This window comes from Oncorhynchus keta, chromosome 18, assembly GCF_023373465.1.
Source record: "Oncorhynchus keta strain PuntledgeMale-10-30-2019 chromosome 18, Oket_V2, whole genome shotgun sequence".
In the NCBI taxonomy this organism is placed as follows: Eukaryota; Metazoa; Chordata; class Actinopteri; order Salmoniformes; family Salmonidae; genus Oncorhynchus; species Oncorhynchus keta.
In genome coordinates, this window is record NC_068438.1 from 50,780,605 (window position 1) to 50,800,219 (window position 19,615).

Below are 19,615 nucleotides of genomic sequence, written 5' to 3' on the forward strand. Positions count from 1 at the left end.
CTTGGTTAGAGGGATAGTTCAGAGCGACATTCATTTGTTATAGAATGGATGTTTCGGCAGTTGTCGTTCTTCGCGTTCAATGATACCGGATTCCTAGCTGCAGACTAGTAATTAATATCAAAGACTTGTTCTTATTCTGTCGGTATCGATCGTCTAAGAATTTAACCACGTGGTAAAGATTCAGCAATGGTCTGCAACCTTTGTCCTCTCCTAATGGAGAAAACATGGTCTGGTGATAATTTCTCAAAGTTGGGTTTTATTCGAAATGCATATCCTGTCCCAGGATGTCTGACCCTAACTGGGCTCAGGGGCGGTCCTCTGATTTAGTTAACTCAATTCCCTTTTGAGTTTTCCTTCATTAAACAGTCCAAAATCACACTGTAAAATTGTGTAAACAGTATCATACTCACTCATTCATCGTATACAACAATTAGATGTAAACCTCATATCTGAGGCTATTATATAAACAGTGTTACGGTAATGTGGCCACATCGTCTCCCATGAGTTTCACAAGTTGTGACAAACGGACCAGTTCGTAGCTGGATTCTTCACCAATCTTTTATACCTTGTCCGGAACATAAAATTTGTTCGGACCTGAAGTTATGTGAGGTGGGAGAAATTCCCCTGTTCTCTATGAAAATTGACTCTCTCTATACTGTGTCCATGAGGAGATCTTCAGGAATGTACGACGTCTCTCTGACCACAGCAGCCTCGTTGAAGGAGGAAAGGGGGAGGCGGGAAGAGGGGGGTGGGGCTCACCACATACAAAGATGGCAACATCATGACAATAGACAGCTGTCCCTGATTGAGAATCATACCCGGCCAAAACATAGAAATAAAGAAACTAGAATGCCCACCCTAGTCACACCCTGGCCTAACCAAAATAGAGATTAAAAGCCTCTCTTTGGCCTGGGCGTGACAGACACTTATGAAATGCTTGTACTTATACTTCAGTGTTCCATAGTAACCTCTAAAAAAAAAATATCTCAAGACACTGAGGCAGCAGTGGTGTCTGTCTGCTGTGGTGTCTGTTGCGGTGTCTGTTGTTGTGCCTGTTGTGGTGTCTGCCGCGGTGTTTGCTGTGATGTTTGCTGTTGTGTCTGTTTCAGTGTATGTCGCTGTGTCTGTTGCGGTGTATGTTGTGGTTTCTGTTGTTGTCTCTGTTGTTGTGTCTGCTGTGGTGTCTGCTGTGGTGTCTGCTGTGGTGACTGTTGTGGTGTCTGTTGTGGTGTCTGCCGTGGTGTCTGTAGTGGTGTCTGTTGTGGTGCCTGTTGTGGTGCCTGTTGCAGTGTCGGTTGTGGTGTCTGTTGTGGTGCCAGTTGGGGTGTCTGTTGCGGTGCCTGTTGTGATGTATGTGGTAGTGTATGTTGTGGTGTCTGCTGTGGTGTCAGTTGTGGTGTCTGCTGTGGTGTCTGCTGTGGTGTCTGCTGTGGTGTGTGTCTGCTGCAGTGTATGCTGTGGTGTCTGTCTGCTGCAGTGTCGGTTGTGGTGTCTGTTGTGGTGCCAGTTGGGGTGTCTGTTGCGGTGCCTGTTGTGGTGTCTGTTGTGGTGCCTGTTGCGGTGTCGGGTGTGGTGTCTGTTGTGGTGCCAGTAGTGGTGCCAGTTGTGGTGTTTGCTGTTGTGTCTGTTGCAGTGTATGTCGCTGTGTCTGTCGCAGTATGTTGTGGCATCTGTTGTTGTGTCTGCTGTGGTGTCTGTTGTGGTGTCTGTTGTGGTGCCTGTTGCAGTGTCGGTTGTGGTGTCTGTTGTGGTGTCTGTTGTGGTACCAGTTGGGGTGTCTGTTGCGGTGCCTGTTGTGGTGTATGTGGTAGTGTATGTTGTGGTCTCTGCTGTGGTGTCTGTTGTGGTGTCTGTTGTGGTGCCTGCTGTGGTGTCTGTCTGTTGTGGTGTCTGCTGTGGTGTCTGCTGTGGTGTCTGCTGCAGTGTCGGTTGTGGTGCCAGTTGGGGTGTCTGTTGCGGTGCCTGTTGGTGGTGTCTGCTGTGGTGTCTGTTGTGATGTCTTGTGTTGTGTTTTCTCCACCAGACCAGAGCCAGTGTTGTGGTCTAAAGATGGAGGGAGCTGCCTGATATAGAGGATGATCGTAGAGGGCAGGGAACTCACCATCACCGCCCTCAACAAGACAGACAACGGCACATATCGCTGTGAGGCCAGTAACTACCTGGGGACTAGTGGAGCTGAATATGTCCTGTTTGTATACGGTGAGTCTTACATAGGAGCTACACTGGGGGCAAAAGGAATATTTTATTTGTATTTATTTTTTTTTAAAAATGTTTTGCTATACTGGATGCATAACTTTTGGCCAGCAATATTGAACATGGGCAAAAGTAGTGCACTATATAGGGAATAGGGTTCTGGGCAAAAGTAGTGCACTATATAGGAAATTGGGTTCTGGGCAAAAGTAGTGCACTATATAGGGAATAGGGCTCTGGGCAAAAGTAGTGTACTATATAGGGAATAGGGCTCAGGTCTAAAGTAGTACCACTATATAGGGAATAGGGCTCTGGTCTAAAGTAGTACCACTATATAGGGAATAGGGCTCTGGTCTAAAGTAGTGCACTATATAGGGAATAGGGTGCCATAGGGCTCAGGTCTAAAGTAGTGCACTATATAGGGAATAGGGCTCTGGTCTAAAGTAGTGCACTATATAGGGAATAGGCCTCTGGTCTAAAGTAGTGCACTATATAGGGAATAGTGCTCAGGTCTAAAGTAGTGCACTATATAGGGAATAGGGCTCTGGTCTAAAGTAGTGTACTATATAGGGAATAGGGCTCAGGTCTAAAGTAGTGCACTATATAGGGAATAGTGCTCTGGTCTATAGTAGTGCACTACATAGGGAATAGGGTTCTGGTCTAAAGTAGTACCACTATATAGGGAATAGGGTTCTGGTCTAAAGTAGTGCACTATATAGGGAATAGGGTTCTGGTCTAAAGTAGTGCACTATATAGGGAATAGGGCTCTGGTCTAAAGTAGTACCACTATATAGGACATAGGGCTCTGGCCTAAAGTAGTGCCACTATATAGGGAATAGGGTTCTGGTCTAAAGTAGTGCACTATATAGGGAATAGGGCTCTGGTCTAAAGTAGTGCACTATATAGGGAATAGGGCTCTGGTCTAAAGTAGTACCACTATATAGGACATAGGGCTCTGGCCTAAAGTAGTGCCACTATATAGGGAATAGGGTTCTGGTCTAAAGTAGTGCACTATATAGGGAATAGGGTACCATTTGAGATGCATGCCAGTCTGCATACATATGGCTTATTGTACCTGTAGCATGGAGGGAATATAACACATTATTAAGCCCTCCTCTCCTCTTCTCCTCTCCTCATCTCTTCCTCTCCTCCCCTCATCTCTTCTCCTCCCTCTCCTCCCTGCCTCTCCTCCTCTCCTTTCTTATCCTCTCCTCCTCTCCTTTCCTCCTCTCTTTTTTCTTCGTCTCCTTTCTTCTTCTCCTCCTCTCATCTTCTCCTCTACTCTCCTCCTCTCCTCTCCTCCTCTCTTCCTTTCCTCCTCTCCTCCTCTCCTTTCTTCCTCTCCTTTCTTCCTCTCCTCCTCCTCTCCCCCACTCTCCTCCTCTCCTCCCCTCTTCTCCTCTCCTCTCTATTCTCCTCTCTTAATCACCTCTCCTCCACTCCTCTCCATTCTCCTCCTCTCCCCTCTCCTCTCCTCTTCTCTCCTCTTCTCTCCTTCTCCTCTCCTCCTCCCTCTCCTCTCCATTCTCCCTCCTCCTCTCCTCTCTTCTCCTACTCCTACTCCTACTCCTCCTCTTCTCTCCTCTCCTCTCCATTCTCCTCCTCCTCTCCTCTCTCTCCTACTCCTACTCCTACTCCTCCTCTTCTCTCCTCTCCCTCTCCATTCTCCACCCTCCTCTCCTCTCTTCTCCTCTCTTCTCCTACTCTTCCTCTTCTCTCCTCTACTCCCCTCTCCTGCTCCCCTCTCCTCTCCTCTCTCCTACTCTCCCCTCAACTATCCTCTCTCTCTCCTCTCCTCCTCCCCAACTTTCCTCTCATCTCCTTTCTCCCTCCTCCCCAACTTTCCTCTCATCTCCTCCCCTCCACACTGCAACTGAGGCTGGTAACATTTGTCAAAAGCTGTTGAAACCAAAATAGTATGCACAGGCGAAGTCAGAATATTAGAAACAGACGTTGAGGATTTATGCGTTTTGCCACAAACAATCCCACATGAGAGTACATTTTTCCAGGAGAAATGACTTATCCTGGCTCTGAGAAGATATACTTTATTCAAACTAGTAGGGTATATATCTGTGGATAGAATTGAAGTCGGAAGTTTACATACACCTTAGCCAAATACATTTAAACTCAGTTTTTCACAATTCCTGACATTTAATCCGAGTACAAATTCCCTGTCTTAGGTCAGTTAGGATCACCACTTTATTTTAAGAATGTGAAATGTCAGAATAATAGTAGAGAGTGATTTATTTCAGCTTTTATTTCTTTCATCACATTCCCAGTGGGTCAGAAGTTTACATACACTCAATTAGTATTTGGTAGCATTGCCTTTAAATTGTTTAACTTGGGTCAAATGTTTCTGGTAGCCTTCCACAAGCTTCCCACAATAAGTTGGGTGAATTTTTGCCCATTCCTCCTGACAGAGCTGGTGTAACTGAGTCAGGTTTGTAGGCCTCCTTGCTCGCACACGCTTTTCAGTTCTGCCCACAAATGTTCTATAGGATGAGGTCAGGCTTTGTGATGGCCTCCAATACCTTGACTCTGTTGTCCTTAAGACATTTTGCCACAACTTTGAAGTATGCTTGGGGTCATTGTCCATTTGGAAGACCCATTTAAAGACCAAGCTTTAACTTCCGGACAGATGTCTTGAGATGTTCCTTCAATATATCCACATAATGTTCCTTCCTCATGATGCTATCTATTTTGTTAAGTGCACCAGTCCCTCCTGCAGAAAAGCACCCCCCAACATGAGGATGGTGTTCTTCAGCTTGCAAGCCTCCCCCTTTTTCCTCCAAACATAACGATGGTCATTATGGACAAACATTTCCATTTTTGTTTCATCAGACCAGAGGACATTTCTTCAAAAAAAGTACGATCTTTGTCCCCATGTGCAGTTGCAAACCGTAGTCTGGCTTTTTTATGGCAGTTTTGGAGCAGTTGCTTCTTCCATTCTGAGCGGCTTTTCAGGTTATGTCGATATAGGACTCATTTTGCTGTAGATATAGATACTTTTGTACCTGTTTCCTCCAGCATCTTCACAAGGTCCTTTGCTGTTGTTCTGGGATTGATTTGCACTTCTCGCACTAAAGTGCGTTCATCTCTAGGAGACAGAACGGGTCTCCTTCCTGAGCGGTATGACGGCTGCGTGGTCCCATGGTGTTTATACTTGTGTAATATTGTTTGTACAGATTAATGTGGTACCTTCAGGTGTTTGGAAATTGCTCCCAAGAATGAACCAGACTTGTGAAGGTCTAAAATTATTTTTCTGAGGTCTTGGCTAATTTCTTTTGATTTTCCCATGATGTCAAGCATACAGGCACTGAGTTTGACGGTAGGCTTTGAAATAAATCCACAGGTACACCTCCAATTGACTCAAATTATATCAATTTGCCTATCAGAAGCTTCTAAAGCTATGACATAATTTTCTGGAATTGTCCAAGTTGTTTAAAGGTACAGTCAACTTAGTGTATGTAAACTTCTGACCCACTTGAATTGTGATACAGTGAATTATAATTGTCTGTAAACAATTGTTGGAAAAATTACTTGTGTCATGCACAAAGTAGATGTCCTAACCAACTTGCCAAACTATAGTTTGTTAACAAGAAATTTGTGGAGTGGTTGAAAAACGAGTTTTAATGACTCCAACCTAAGTGTATGTAAACTAGGTTTAATGACTCCAACCTAAGTGTATGTAAACTAGTTAATGACTCCAACCTAAGTGTATGTAAACTAGGTTTAATGACTCCAACCTAAGTGGATGTAAACTAGTTTTAATGACTCCAACCTAAGTGTATGTAAACTAGTTTTAATGACTCCAACCTAAGTGTATGTAAACTAGTTGTAATGACTCCAACCTAAGTGTATGTAAACTAGTTTTAATGACTCAACCTAAGTGTATGTAAACTAGTTTTAATTACTTCAACCTAAGTGTAAACTAGTTTTAATGACTCCAACCTAAGTGTATGTAAACTAGTTTTAATGACTTCAACCTAAGTGTGTAAACTAGTTTTAATGACTCCAACCTAAGTGTATATAAACTAGTTTTAATTACTCCAACCTAAGTGTATGTAAACTAGTTTTAATGACTCCAACCTAAGTGTATGTAAACTAGTTTTAATGACTCCAACCTAAGTGTATGTAAACTAGTTGTAATGACTCCAACCTAAGTGTATGTAAACTAGTTTTAATGACTTCAACCTAAGTGTGTAAACTAGTTTTAATGACTCAACCTAAGTGTATGTAAACTAGTTGTAATGACTCCAACCTAAGTGTATGTAAACTAGTTTTAATGACTCCAACCTAAGTGTATGTAAACTAGTTTTAATGACTCCAACCTAAGTGTATGTAAACTAGTTTTACTGACTCCAACCTAAGTGTATGTAAACTAGTTTTAATGACTCCAACCTAAGTGTATGTAAACTAGTTTTACTGACTCCAACCTAAGTGTATGTAAACTAGTTTTAATGACTCCAACCTAAGTGTATGTAAACTAGTGTTAATGACTCCAACCTAAGTGTATGTAAACTAGTTTTAATGACTCCAACCTAAGTGTATGTAAACTAGTGTAATGACTCCAACCTAAGTGTATGTAAACTAGTTGTAATGACTCCAACCTAAGTATATGTAAACTAGTTTTAATGACTCCAACCTAAGTGTATGTAAACTAGTTTTAATGACTCCAACCTAAGTGTATGTAAACTAGTTGTAATGACTCCAACCTAAGTGTATGTAAACTAGTTTTAATGACTCCAACCTAAGTGTATGTAAACTAGTTTTAATTACTTCAACCTAAGTGTGTGTAAACTAGTTTTAATGACTCCAACCTAAGTGTATGTAAACTAGTTTTAATGACTTCAACCTAAGTGTGTGTAAACTAGTTTTAATGACTCCAACCTAAGTGTATGTAAACTCGTTTTAATGACTCCAACCTAAGTGTATATAAACTAGTTTTAATTACTCCAACCTAAGTGTATGTAAACTAGTTTTAATGACTCCAACCTAAGTGTATGTAAACTAGTTTTAATGACTCCAACCTAAGTGTATGTAAACTAGTTGTAATGACTCCAACCTAAGTGTATGTAAACTAGTTTTAATGACTTCAACCTAAGTGTGTAAACTAGTTTTAATGACTCCAACCTAAGTGTATGTAAACTAGTTGTAATGACTCCAACCTAAGTGTATGTAAACTAGTTTTAATGACTCCAACCTAAGTGTATGTAAACTAGTTTTAATGACTCCAACCTAAGTGTATGTAAACTAGTTTTACTGACTCCAACCTAAGTGTATGTAAACTAGTTTTAATGACTCCAACCTAAGTGTATGTAAACTAGTTTTAATGACTCAACCTAAGTGTATGTAAACTAGTTTTAATGACTCCAACCTAAGTGTATGTAAACTAGTTTTAATGACTCCAACCTAAGTGTATGTAAACTAGTTTTAATGACTCCAACCTAAGTGTATGTAAACTAGTTTTAATGACTCCAACCTAAGTGTATGTAAACTAGTGATAATGACTCCAACCTAAGTGTATGTAAACTAGTTTTAATGACTCCAACCTAAGTGTATGTAAACTAGTGTAATGACTCCAACCTAAGTGTATGTAAACTAGTTGTAATGACTCCAACCTAAGTGTATGTAAACTAGTTTTAATGACTCCAACCTAAGTGTATGTAAACTAGTTTTAATGACTCCCAACCTAAGTGTATGTAAACTAGTTTTAATGACTTCAACCTAAGTGTGTGTAAACTAGTTTTAATGACTCCAACCTAAGTGTATGTAAACTAGTTTTAATTACTTCAACCTAAGTGTGTGTAAACTAGTTTAAATGACTCCAACCTAAGTGTATGTAAACTAGTTTTAATTACTTCAACCTAAGTGTATGTAAACTCGTTTTAATGACTCCAACCTAAGTGTATGTAAACTCGTTTTAATGACTCCAACCTAAGTGTATGTAAACTAGTTTTAATGACTCCAACCTAAGTGTATGTAAACTCGTTTTAATGACTCCAACCTAAGTGTATGTAAACTAGTTTTAATGACTCCAACCTAAGTGTATGTAAACTAGTTTTAATTACTTCAACCTAAGTGTATGTAAACTAGTTTTAATGACTACAACCTAAGTGTATGTAAACTAGTTTTAATGACTACAACCTAAGTGTATGTAAACTCGTTTTAATGACTCCAACCTAAGTGTATGTAAACTAGTTTTAATGACTCCAACCTAAGTGTATGTAAACTAGTTTTAATTACTTCAACCTAAGTGTATGTAAACTAGTTTTAATGACTACAACCTAAGTGTATGTAAACTAGTTTTAATGACTCCAACCTAAGTGTGTGTAAACTTCCTACTTCAACTGTAGATGAACACTAGCCTCCGTTAGACTTTTTCACACTAGTAGGGTATAGCTCTGTGGATAGACGGACATAGATGGAGGGGAAGGATGACATATTATTCAGCTTCTGTTGGTCTGTAAGTCTGTTGTTGGTTGTCTGTTGTCTGTTGGTCTGTAAGTCTGTTGTCTGTGGTTTGTTGTCTGTTGTCTGTATGTCAGTTGTCTGTTGTCTGTAAGTCTGTTGTCTGTAAGTCTGTTGTCTGTTGTCTGTGGTTTGTTGTCTGTTGTCTGTAATTCTGTAAGTCGGTTGTCTGTTGTCTGTTGGTCTGTAAGTCTGCTGTCTGTAAGTCTGTTGTCTGTAAGTCTGTTGTCTGTTGTCTGTGGTTTGTTGTCTGTTGTCTGTAAGTCTGTTGTCTGTTGTCTGTGGTTTGTTGTCTGTTGTCTGTAAGTCTGTAATTCTGTAAGTCTGTTGTCTGTAATTCTGTAAGTCTGTTGTCTGTAAGTCTGTACGCCTGTTGTCTATTGTCTGTAAGTCTGTAAGTCGGTTGTCTGTAAGTCGGTTGTCTGTAAGTCTGTTGTCTGTTGTCTGTAGGTCTGTTGTCTGTGGTTTGTTGTCTGTTGTCTGTAAGTCTGCAAGTCTGTTGTCTGTAAGTCTGCTGTCTGTAAGTCTGTTAGTCTCTATTCATCCGGAGAGCTGGACGGGGAGATGACTTGAGTTATGCCAAACTGGGGTTAGTGCTCTGTATCGGACTGTCACAACTGAAACAGATTGGACCACGGTGGCATCATTTCATCAAGAGTAGAAAATACAATTGTCTTGGATTGTTCTGGGAATTTGGTGTGGTGTGGGGGTCGTTGTGGATAATCACCACAGGATTGAAATAAGCTTCATTGAAGCCCTGAAGCTTAAAGAGTCTGTAAACCCAAGTAAGGTCCTCTCAGCTAGATTATGTGATGAATTGTAAATGATTCTCCATAGAGATATTCTCAGATCTGCCATTAAACCGGTTGATGTCACCACTCTTAAAGGGTTGTGTACCAAATGACACTCTATTCAATTTATAGTGCACTACCTTTAGTAGTAGTAATACAAAGTAATGCCCTGTAGAAGGGAATAGTAGGGTGCCGCTTGGGATGCATTAATTATGCCTGAGGGATGATGTCATGTCAGGAGACAGCAGAGCAGGTGAAAGAGGCATGAGAAAGTGTCTCATTACCAGCAGTAGTTACAATTCTACCTCTGAAATAAGTATGGCTGGTAGACAAGGGAGATAGATATTGATAGGTCTCTACTTCTGGAATAAGTCTGGATGGTAGACAAGGGAGATAGATATTGATAGGTCTCTACTTCTGGAATAAGTCTGGCTGGTAGACAAGGGAGATAGATATTGATAGGTCTCTACTTCTGGAATAAGTCTGGATGGTAGACAAGGGAGATAGATATTGATAGGTCTCTACTTCTGGAATAAGTCTGGCTGGTAGACAAGGGAGATAGATATTGATAGGTCTCTACTTCTGGAATAAGTATGGCTGGTAGACAAGGGAGATAGATATTGATAGGTCTCTTCATCTCGTCTGAGTAGATGAAGCTGATTTACCAATGACACCGTACCAGAGCTGAGGAACAATCAATGTCTTCCTGAAGTCACACAGACACAATGTATCACATTTATCACCATCCTGAAGTCACACAGACACAATGTATCACATTTATCACCATCCTGAAGTCACACAGACACAATGTATCACATTTATCACCATCCTGAAGTCACACAGACACAATGTATCACATTTATCACCATCCTGAAGTAACACAGACACAATGTATCACATTTATCACCATCCTGAAGTCACACAGACACAATGTATCACATTTATCACCGTCCTGAAGTCACACAGACACAATGTATCACATTTATCACCATCCTGAAGTCACACAGACACAATGTATCACATTTATCACCATCCTGAAGTCACACAGACACAATGTATCACATTTATCACCATCCTGAAGTCACACAGACACAATGTATCACATTTATCACCATCCTGAAGTCACACAGACACAATGTATCACATTTATCACCATCCTGAAGTCACACAGACACAATGTATCACATTTATCACCATCCTGAAGTCACACAGACACAATGTATCACATTTATCACCGTCCTCCAGTTCTATTCCGATATATGAGATGAATCCTGAGTGCATGGAGAAATGAAATGTGCAGGCTTGAGAATAGAGCCGACACCGACGTGATAATGCCTGCGTTTGGCACAGTGGAAAGATGATAGAGGGAGGGAGGGAGGGAGGGAGGGAGGGAGGGAGGGAGGGAGGGGGAGGGAGGGAGAGAGAGAGAGAGAGAGAGAGGGAGAGAGAGAGAGAGAGAGAGAGAGAGAGAGAGAGAGAGAGGGAGAGAGGGAGGGAGGGAGGGAGGGAGGGAGGGAGGGAGGGAGGAGGGAGGGAGGGAGGGAGGGAGGAGGGAGGGAGGGAGGGAATGTGGCTGCATCCCAAAAGGTACCATGTTTCTTATAGTGCACTATAGGGCTCGTATCAACAATAGTGCAATATGTAGGGGTTAGGGTGTCATGTGGACGTACCCACGTTGAAAAGAGGATAGATGGGGTAGAGGAGTGAATGTGAGCCCCGTCCTCTCCTTGTTCCCTCTCTCATCAGCGCCAACATGAGATCCTTGTATTAATGTGAACATCTGCCTGGCACAGTCATCAGTATCAGCTCTCGCCTATTGTACATTACACCTCACACACGTCTCGACACACACCTCGACACACACACACCTCGAGTCACACCTCGACACACACCTCAACACACACGCACCTCACACACACCTCGACACACACACACCTCGAGTCACACCTCAACACACACCTCAACACACACGCACCTCACACACACCTCGACACACACCTCGACACACACACATCTCGACGCACACCTCACACACACCTCGACACACACACCTCGAGTCACATAGTGTGTTCTCACCCGCGACAGGTGTGAGGTTTGATCAGACACTTGTTGTTACACGTACCTGTGCTCCTTTGTCACACACACACACACACACACACACACACTGAGTTCCTTTGTCTCCTCTGACATCACTTCTTACACAGCCATCGTCAAGCTTCAGGGTTTTTGTTCTCAGCTGGGGATAACACCTGTTTCCTATAGAATAGACTGACAGGCACTCATCAGCTGGGGATAACACCTGTTTCCTATAGAATAGACCGACAGGTACTCATCAGCTGGGGATAACACATGTTTCCTATAGAATAGACTGACAGGGACTCATCAGCTGGGGATAACACCTGTTTCCTATAGAATAGACTGACAGGTACTCATCAGCTGGGGATAACACCTGTTTCCTATAGAATAGACTGACAGGTACTCATCAGCTGGGGATAACACCTGTTTCCTATAGAATAGACTGACAGGTACTCATCAGCTGGGGATAACACCTGTTTCCTATAGAATAGACTGACAGGGACTCATCAGCTGGGGATAACACCTGTTTCCTATAGAATAGACTGACAGGTACTCATCAGCTGGGGATAACACCTGTTTCCTATAGAATAGACTGACAGGTACTCAGCACGTTTTCTTCTACTTATCTTCACTATTCTCCTATTCCTAAGGCAGATGGTATGAATTCATAGTAGGTGAGGTTTCCCCTAGGTACAGATCCAGGAATCAGCTTCCTCTCCCCCAACACTAACCTTAACCATTAATGCCAAGCTGACCCAAGATCTGGGTCTACAATATTAGAAAAAAAAGGCACTATCATGAACCTAAAAGGGTTCTTCGGCTGTCCTCATAGGAGAACCATTTGACGAATCATTTTTGGTTCCGGGTAGAACCGCTTTGATTCAAGGTAGAACCTTTTTGGGTTCCTTATATAACCCTTTCCACTGACAGTTCTACCTGGAATCGAAAAGGGTTCTACCTGGAACCAAAAAAGGGTTCTACTTGGAACCAAAAAGGGTTTTACTTGGAACCAAAAAGGGTTCTACTTGGAACCAAAAAGGGTTCTGCTATTTGGACAGCTGAAGAACCCCTTTGGAACCCTTTTTCACATAATGTAGTAGCTAAATACTAGGTTTACTAAGAAGCATTCTATCGTACATTATTCTTTTCAAGCCATTTATCATCTTTACTGTGTACTGTGATTTCAGTCATTGTTTCATTTCATTGTGCCTAGTAAGACCTATTTCTGGTATGTTCACATCCCTGGGGCGGCAGGGTAGCCTATTGGGGCGGGTTCACATCCCTGGGGCGGCAGGGTAGCCTAGTGGGGCGGGTTCACATCCCTGGGGCGGCAGGGTAGCCTAGTGGGGCGGGTTCACATCCCTGGGGCGGCAGGGTAGCCTAGTGGGGCGGGTTCACATCCCTGGGGTGGCAGGGTAGCCTAGTGGTTAGTGGTCACATCCCTGGGTAGCCTAGTGGTTAGAGAGTTCACATCCCTGGGTAGCCTAGTGGTTAGTGTTCACATCCCTGGGTAGCCTAGTGGTTAGTGTTCACATCCCTGGGTAGCCTAGTGGTTAGTGTTCACATCCCTGGGTAGCCTAGTGGTTAGAGTGTTCACATCAGGGTAGCCTAGTGGTTAGAGTGTTCACATCCCTGGGGCGGCAGGGTAGCCTAGTGGTTAGAGTGTTCACATCCCTGGGTAGCCTAGTGGTTAGAGTTCACATCCCTGGGGTGGCAGGGTAGCCTAGTGGTTAGTGTTCACATCCCTGGGTAGCCTAGTGGTTAGTGTTCACATCAGGGTAGCCTAGTGGTTAGAGTGTTCACATCAGGGTAGCCTAGTGGTTAGAGTGTTCACATCCCTGGGGCGGCAGGGTAGCCTAGTGGTTAGTGTTCACATCCCTGGGTAGCCTAGTGGTTAGTGTTCACATCAGGGTAGCCTAGTGGTTAGAGTGTTCACATCAGGGTAGCCTAGTGGTTAGAGTGTTCACATCCCTGGGGCGGCAGGGTAGCCTAGTGGTTAGAGTGTTCACATCAGGGTAGCCTAGTGGTTAGAGTGTTCACATCAGGGTAGCCTAGTGGTTAGAGTGTTCACATCAGGGTAGCCTAGTGGTTAGAGTGTTCATATTCCCTTTGTTCCACTTTGCTTTTGTTCAACTCCCACCACCACCAATAGGTACAGATCAGCTTCCCTAATTACCAACCTTAATCTTAACCTTAACCACGCCCATTATCCAGCATCACCATCACCAACCCCACCATCACCAACCCCACCACCACCAATAGGTACAGATCTAGGATCAGCTTCCCTAATTACCAACCTTAATCTTAACCTTAACCACGCCCATTATCCAGCATCACCATCACCAACCCCACCATCACCAACCCCACCACCACCAATAGGTACAGATCTAGGATCAGCTTCCCTAATTACCAACCTTAATCTTAACCTTAACCATGCCCATTATCCAGCATCACCATCATCAACCCCACCACCATCACTAACCCCACCACCATCACCACCCCCACCGTCACCATCACCACCACAGAGGTTGAGGAGAGCTGGAGGTTTGCGAGCCGCAGATGTCGAGAACAGCTGGAGGTTTGCGAGACACAGAGGTTGAGGACAGCTGGAGGTTTCTGAGCCACAGAGGATAAAGACAGCTGGTGCTCTTTGAGCCACAGAGGTTGAGGACAGCTGGAGGTTTGTGAGACACAGAGGGTGAGAACAGCTGGAGGTTGGTGAACCACAGAGGTTGAGAACAGCTGGAGGTTGGTGAACCACAGAGGTTGAGAACAGCTGGAGGTTGGCGAGCCACAGAGGTTGAGAAGAGCTGGAGTTTGGTGAACCACAGAGGTTGAGAAGAGCTGGAGGTTGGTGAACCACAGAGGTTGAGAACAGCTGGAGGTTGGTGAACCACAGAGGTTGAGAACAGCTGGAGGTTGGCGAGCCACAGAGGTTGAGGACAGCTGGAGGTTTGTGAGACACAGAGGGTGAGAACAGCTGGAGTTTGGTGAACCACAGAGGTTGAGAAGAGCTGGAGGTTGGCGAACCACAGAGGTTGAGAACAGCTGGAGGTTGGTGAACCACAGAGGTTGAGAACAGCTGGAGGTTGGCGAGCCACAGAGGTTGAGAAGAGCTGGAGGTTGGCGAGCCACAGAGGTTGAGAACAGCTGGAGTTTGGTGAGCCACAGAGGTTGAGAAGAGCTGGAGGTTGGTGAACCACAGAGGTTGAGAACAGCTGGAGGTTGGCGAGCCACAGAGGTTGAGAACAGCTGGAGTTTGGCGAGCCACAGAGGTTGAGAACAGCTGGAGTTTGGTGAGCCACAGAGGTTGAGAAGAGCTGGAGGTTGGTGAACCACAGAGGTTGAGAACAGCTGGAGGTTGGTGAACCACAGAGGTTAAGAACAGCTGGAGTTTGGTGAGCCACAGAGGTTGAGAAGAGCTGGAGGTTGGTGAACCACAGAGGTTGAGAAGAGCTGGAGGTTGGTGAACCACGGAGGTTGAGAACAGCTGGAGGTTGGCGAGCCACAGAGGTTGAGAACAGCTGGAGTTTGGTGAGCCACAGAGGTTGAGAACAGCTGGAGGTTGGTTAACCACAGAGGTTGAGGAAAGATGCTCAGATTTGTAATATATTTATATCTCGCTCTGCTTTTTCAGAATCAGCACGTGTTCCATTGGTTCACTCCAGACCCTGTTGTCAATGGAGCCAGGAGAGCCATTTTCTGTGAAGAAAGAGACAGTACTTGTGTCCTAATTTGGCACCCTATTCCCTCTTTGGTGCACTATTGTTTTTACCAGGGACCATAGGGCATTAGTCAAATGTAGTGCACTGTATAGGGAATGGGTTGCATTTGGGACACACAGAGTGAATGGATTTTCTTCACTCGCATGGTAAACCAGTAAAATCCATAAATCCAAAGCCTTTTTCAAACACATATTTCTGTCAGGTCTTCCCACAACAACTTGACAGGACATTCTACAGAGAAACTGTAGAATGCAAAATATGCTATGCAATATTTCCAAAACCCCAGTTCTTATTTAAGACCTCATTATGTCTGCAATTATTTTGTGTGTGTGTGTGTGTGTGAATGTGTGTTTGTGAGCATGCGCGTGTGTGTGTGTGTGTGTGTGTGTGTGTGTGTGTGTGTGTGTGTGTGTGTGTGTGTGTGTGTGTGTGTGTGTGTGTGTGTGTGTGTGTGTGTGTGTGTGTGTGTGTGTGTGTGTGTGTGTGTCCATGCACAAATGAGGGCCACATGCAACATAATCCTCAAAGATGGATCAAACGCTTTCGAGAAGCTGGCCTCCCTTCACCATGTTCTGCTGTTTATAAAGTAGAGAGTTAGAGAAGCTGGCCTCCCTTCACCGTGTTCTGCTGTTTATAAAGTAGAGAGTTAGAGAAGCTGACCTCCCTTCACCATGTTCTGCTGTTTATAAAGTAGAGAGTTAGAGAAGCTGGCCTCCCTTCACCGTGATCTGCTGTTTATAAAGTAGAGAGTTAGAGAAGCTGGCCTCCCTTCACCATGTTCTGCTGTTTATAAAGTAGAGAGTTAGAGAAGCTGACCTCCTTCACCATGTTCTGCTGTTTATAAAGTAGAGAGTTAGAGAAGCTGACCTCCCTTCACCGTGTTCTGCTGTTTATAAAGTAGAGAGTTAGAGAAGCTGGCCTCCTTCACCGTGTTCTGCTGTTTATAAAGTAGAGAGTTAGAGAAGCTGACCTCCCTTCACCGTGATCTGCTGTTTATAAAGTAGAGTTAGAGAAGCTGACCTCCCTTCACCGTGTTCTGCTGTTTATAAAGTAGAGAGTTAGAGAAGCTGGCCTCCTTCACCGTGATCTGCTGTTTATAAAGTAGAGAGTTAGAGAAGCTGGCCTCCCTTCACCGTGTTCTGCTGTTTATAAAGTAGAGAGTTAGAGAAGCTGGCCTCCCTTCACCGTGATCTGCTGTTTATAAAGTAGAGTTAGAGAAGCTGGCCTCCTTCACCGTGATCTGCTGTTTATAAAGTAGAGAGTTAGAGAAGCTGACCTCCCTTCACCGTGATCTGCTGTTTATAAAGTACCGTGAGTTTTATAAAGTAGAGAGTTGAGAAGCTGGCTCCTTCACCGTGTTCTGCTGTTTATAAAGTAGAGAGTTAGAGAAGCTGGCCTCCCTTCACCGTGATCTGCTGTTTATAAAGTAGAGAGTTAGAGAAGCTGGCCTCCTTCACCGTGATCTGCTGTTTATAAAGTAGAGAGTTAGAGAAGCTGGCCTCCCTTCACCGTGATCTGCTGTTTATAAAGTAGAGAGTTAGAGAAGCTGGCCTCCTTCACCGTGATCTGCTGTTTATAAAGTAGAGAGTTAGAGAAGCTGGCCTCCCTTCACCGTGTTCTGCTGTTTATAAAGTAGAGAGTTAGAGAAGCTGGCCTCCTTCACCGTGATCTGCTGTTTATAAAGTAGAGAGTTAGAGAAGCTGGCCTCCCTTCACCGTGTTCTGCTGTTTATAAAGTAGAGAGTTAGAGAAGCTGGCCTCCCTTCACCGTGTTCTGCTGTTTATAAAGTAGAGAGTTAGAGAAGCTGGCCTCCCTTCACCGTGATCTGCTGTTTATAAAGTAGAGAGTTAGAGTAAGCTGGCCTCCCTTCACCATGTTCTGCTGTTTATAAAGTAGAGAGTTAGAGAAGCTGACCTCCCTTCACCGTGTTCTGCTGTTTATAAAGTAGAGAGTTAGAGAAGCTGGCCTCCCTTCACCGTGTTCTGCTGTTTATAAAGTAGAGAGTTAGAGAAGCTGACCTCCCTTCACCGTGTTCTGCTGTTTATAAAGTAGAGAGTTAGAGAAGCTGGCCTCCTTCACCGTTCTGCTGTTTATAAAGTAGAGAGTTAGAGAAGCTGGCCTGTGATCTGCTTTTATAAAGTAGAGAGTTAGAGAAGCTGACCTCCCTTCACCGTGTTCTGCTGTTTATAAAGTAGAGAGTTAGAGAAGCTGGCCTCCTTCACCGTGTTCTGCTGTTTATAAAGTAGAGAGTTAGAGAAGCTGGCCTCCCTTCACCGTGTTCTGCTGTTTATAAAGTAGAGAGTTAGAGAAGCTGGCCTCCCTTCACCGTGTTCTGCTGTTTATAAAGTAGAGAGTTAGAGAAGCTGGCCTCCTTCACCGTGTTCTGCTGTTTATAAAGTAGAGAGTTAGAGAAGCTGACCTCCCTTCACCGTGATCTGCTGTTTATAAAGTAGAGAGTTAGAGAAGCTGGCCTCCCTTCACCGTGATCTGCTGTTTATAAAGTAGAGAGTTAGAGAAGCTGGCCTCCCTTCACCGTGTTCTGCTGTTTATAAAGTAGAGAGTTAGAGAAGCTGGCCTCCCTTCACCGTGATCTGCTGTTTATAAAGTAGAGAGTTAGAGAAGCTGGCTGCTCCTGGCTCCCTTCACCGTGTTCTGCTGTTTATAAAGTAGAGAGTTAGAGAAGCTGGCCTCCCTTCACCATGTTCTGCTGTTTATAAAGTAGAGAGTTAGAGAAGCTGGCCTCCTTCACCGTGTTCTGCTGTTTATAAAGTAGAGAGTTAGAGAAGCTGGCCTCCTTCACCGTGTTCTGCTGTTTATAAAGTAGAGAGTTAGAGAAGCTGGCCTCCCTTCACCGTGTTCTGCTGTTTATAAAGTAGAGAGTTAGAGAAGCTGGCCTCCCTTCACTGTGTTCTGCTGTTTATCTGCTGTTTATAAAGTAGAGAGTTAGAGAAGCTGGCCTCCTTCACCGTGATCTGCTGTTTATAAAGTAGAGAGTTAGAGAAGCTGACCTCCCTTCACCGTGATCTGCTGTTTATAAAGTAGAGAGTTAGAGAAGCTGACCTCCCTTCACCGTGATCTGCTGTTTATAAAGTAGAGAGTTAGAGAAGCTGGCCTCCTTCACCGTGTTCTGCTGTTTATAAAGTAGAGAGTTAGAGAAGCTGGCCTCCCCTTCACCGTGATCTGCTGTTTATAAAGTAGAGAGTTAGAGAAGCTGGCCTCCCTTCACCGTGATCTGCTGTTTATAAAGTAGAGAGTTAGAGAAGCTGGCCTCCCTTCACCGTGTTCTGCTGTTTATAAAGTAGAGAGTTAGAGAAGCTGGCCTCCCTTCACCGTGTTCTGCTGTTTATAAAGTAGAGAGTTAGAGAAGCTGGCCTCCTTCACCGTGATCTGCTGTTTATAAAGTAGAGAGTTAGAGAAGCTGGCTCTCCTTCACCTCCCTTCACCGTGTTCTGCTGTTTATAAAGTAGGAGTTAGAGAAGCTGGCCTCCCTTCACCGTGTTCTGCTGTTTATAAAGTAGAGAGTTAGAGAAGCTGGCCTCCCTTCACCGTGATCTGCTGTTTATAAAGTAGAGAGTTAGAGAAGCTGGCCTCCCTTCACCGTGTTCTGCTGTTTATAAAGTAGAGAGTTAGAGAAGCTGGCCTCCCGTGATCACCGTGTTCTGCTGTTTATAAAGTAGAGAGTTAGAGAAGCTGGCCTCCCTTCACCGTGATCTGCTGTTTATAAAGTAGAGAGTTAGAGAAGCTGGCCTCCTTCACCGTGATCTGCTGTTTATAAAGTAGAGAGTTAGAGAAGCTGGCCTCCCTTCACCGTGATCTGCTGTTTATAAAGTAGAGAGTTAGAGAAGCTGGCCTCCCTTCACCGTGTTCTGCTGTTTATAAAGTAGAGAGTTAGAGAAGCTGGCCTCCCTTCACCGTGTTCTGCTGTTTATAAAGTAGAGAGTTAGAGAAGCTGGCCTCCCTTCACCGTGTTCTGCTGTTTATAAAGTAGAGAGTTAGAGAGAGTTAGGAGAAGCTGGCCTCCCTTCACCGTGATCTGCTGTTTATAAAGTAGAGAGTTAGAGAAGCTGATAAAGTAGAGAGTTAGAGAAGCCTCCCTTCACCGTGATCTGCTGTTTATAAAGTAGAGAGTTAGAGAAGCTGGCCTCCCTTCACCGTGATCTGCTGTTTATAAAGTAGAGAGTTAGAGAAGCTGGCCTCCCTTCACCGTGTTCTGCTGTTTATAAAGTAGAGAGTTAGAGAAGCTGGCCTCCCTTCACCGTGTTCTGCTGTTTATAAAGTAGAGAGTTAGAGAAGCTGGCCTCCTTCACCGTGTTCTGCTGTTTATAAAGTAGAGAGTTAGAGAAGCTGGCCTCCCTTCACCGT

General features: G+C 44.0%; 1 protein-coding gene and 1 long non-coding RNA gene across 10 annotated transcripts in view; one reads left to right on the forward strand and one right to left on the reverse strand.

The window, feature by feature from the left end:
- The window catches only part of LOC118380913 (cell adhesion molecule 2-like), a 225,934-nt gene that overhangs the window by 79,925 nt on the left and 126,394 nt on the right, over positions 1 to 19,615 (forward strand). The window lies entirely within an intron of this gene.
- Positions 5,926 to 19,615, reverse strand: part of LOC127908993 (uncharacterized) — a 94,718-nt gene continuing 81,028 nt past the window's right edge. For all 6 annotated transcript variants that reach the window (XR_008069406.1, XR_008069403.1, XR_008069405.1 and 3 more), the window contains exon 3: positions 5,926 to 6,006. This is a non-coding gene — a long non-coding RNA (uncharacterized LOC127908993). The remainder of the gene's footprint in view (positions 6,007 to 19,615) is intronic.